We start from the raw sequence: 2790 nt of genomic DNA on the forward strand, positions 1-2790 counted from the left end.
GTCTCCAGCTGTTCCTCAAAATCAAAATAGTTGTGAAAAGTAAATGTTTTGAATTGATACAGGAGATCCAGGCAACATTGGCAGCGCAGTTAAAGGCCCTCATGAAACAGGACTCCCAGAACTGCTTCAGAAAATGGCAAGAAACTGTGTTTGAAGCAAAGGGACAGTTTTCTGAGGGGGGTTAGTGGCAATATGTCTTTTGGTCTAATATAGCAAGTCCCTGGCTTATGAATGAGATCCATTCCAGAAGAATTGTTTGTAAATCAGATTCATCCATAAGCTGACCGTGTGAGTCTTATGCAGGACACCTGTGGAAGTTTGTAACTCGAATGGTCACAAATCAGGGCCTAACCACACAGTTTTTAAAATTTGAACGTTCACATCCCATCACTATGGTGGTATTTGTGTGCACACCTTCATAACTGCAGCCGTCTGAAGTGTGGGGATGCACGATTTAAATCTTTCTGATGAGATGCATCCAAAGTATGAGGGGTCATCATCGTATGTGTATCCACCCAAAGAACCAAAGGTCTGGAGAAATTTTTTCATGTATATATATATGGGGGGGAGGGGAGAGAGGAGGAGAGAGAGAAAGGAAAAGGGAGAAGGGGGAGGGGGAGAGTGAGGGGAAAGGGAAGAGAGGAAGAGGGGGGAGAGTTACATGGAGTCACCAGTGCTTTTGTTTGCAAACAATTTGGTTTACAAAGAGAAGCGTTGGGAAAGATTTTGTTTTAGTTCGCAAATACTATATTGAGTAACAAACAGGACTGCAGCCATCTTTCCCAGACAAACGCAAACATGACCATCTTTTCCCAAATCATAGAACAAATTAAATTCTTGAGTCAAGGTACTACTGTGTGTTTGTGTGTGAGTGTGGTGTGTATTTTTTTCCTCTGGGAGACTGAGGCAGGAGGATGGCAAGTTTGTTTTCAGCCTGAGCAACTTAGTGATTTAGTAAGACTCTGTGTTAATGGTTTGCATCTAGATGTACCCCAAAGCACCATAAATGCAGCTCCTAAGTGGGGCTTTCTGGAGTTGACTGGACCTAGGGTGTGTGGCACTGAGATTACTAAATTAGCCCACTGATTGCAATTAGCATAGTTCTGGGTGTGGCCGAATGGATTTATTGAAGACAGAAGCCCCTCTAGGTGTGGGTGACATTCCCCCAAAGGTTTGTAGGCTGGATGGGACAAGTCGACGAGGTAGGCTCCCTGCTGCCGCCCGCTGCCGCCTGCTCATGTGCTTGCCACTGCACGCCGGCCTGCCACTGTGGACTGCTGCTGCCCTGCTGGCCCCTCTGCCATGCTGCCCTCCCCCGAGCCAGCCAGCTGTGGCCTGAGCCCTGTACACAAACTGTGAGCTGAAATAAACCTTTCTTCATTTAACCTGTGAGGGTCGGGTATTTTGTCTCAGTCACCGGAAAAGTAACTAAGACACCATGTCTCACAATAAAAACAAGACTAGGTTCTGGGGTGTTGTTCAGTTGCTCAGTCGCTCTGGCTTCAGTCCTTTACACCACAAAGCAAGCAGACAAACAAAAGCCCCACAAATGCAGATATACAAAAATGACATGGCTTAAAGTTTAGGCATTTCTGCACATATGCATAAAGCTTACCCACATAGTCAGTGTTGTGGTGTGCATTTTAAAGGATCCAAACTTCAAAAAAAAAAAAAAACAAAACAAAACAAAACCCTGCAGATAAGAACTCCTTGAAAGTCGTTACATAATTCATACCCATAGCGTTGGAAATAATGTAAAAGTGAAATAAACACTACAGTCAATTATAAAATAATAAAACTGACAAAATAGTGGAAAAAAGGTAAAAGACAAAAGGGAAAAGCCCCAAACCCCAAACAATCCATCCTTTTTTTTTTTTTTTTTTAAATAGACTCATGCAAAAGAATGTTGCAGGATAGATTATAGGTGATTTTATGGAGGTGGTGTGCAGGAGGTGCCGGCTTTCATGGCCCTAAGCTGCATTTTGAAGTCCAGTGCCACTTTTTCCTGTTAGGGCAGTCTCTCCCCAGAGAATATGTTCATGCTCATTTTCTGTGAGCTGATCCTCCCTGTCCAATCCACTCAGGCTTATGTGCTAATTCCCTCTGGAAACACCCTCACAGACACAAGCAAAATGGTGCTTTACCATGTTGGTAGGTGTTCATTCTGCCTAGTGTGTGCAGCTATCTTGTATATGCCAAAAATGCATTAATTTCTTCTCCAGATTTCTTCCTTCTATCTCTCTTTCTAGTACTTGCTTTTGAAATGAATATTGCAATTTTTGAAACTTATGCTTTCAGGATTTCAACATTTGGAATTTTAATTTGAGGGGGAATTATGATTTGGGGGATTTTTAGCTCTTCATGATTTTAGGCTCTGGATTTAGGGATTTTAATCTTTGAGGATTTCAACATTCAGGTTTATTGCATTCAGGATTGTGTCTTTCAGGATTATGACCAGCCCTAGCTGGGCTCTTCCATATGACCTACTGGTCTGTTTTTGCCATGTTGGGTCCTGGGGGCAGAGCCCTCACTCACCAGTGCACTGCAAGCATGCTGTGGCTTTAGCGTGGCTGCTTCACCAGCCTGGCTGAGAGGAATAGCAGCTGTAAACATTTCTGTTCTGCAGGATGACTGGAATTTACCTCCATCCTTCTAGGGGAGGGGAATGCTGGAAAAGGGTCCACAGCCCCTACCTGATGGTGCTACTGCTGGAGCGCTCTTCCCCAGCTGTGACAATAGCTGCCAGTGAATGAATGAGCGGCTGGCTGCTTTTATCAATGAAGTGCTCAG

The sequence above is a fragment of the Octodon degus genome, unplaced genomic scaffold, assembly GCF_000260255.1.
Source record: "Octodon degus isolate 3935 unplaced genomic scaffold, OctDeg1.0 scaffold00038, whole genome shotgun sequence".
Taxonomy (NCBI): domain Eukaryota; kingdom Metazoa; phylum Chordata; class Mammalia; order Rodentia; family Octodontidae; genus Octodon; species Octodon degus.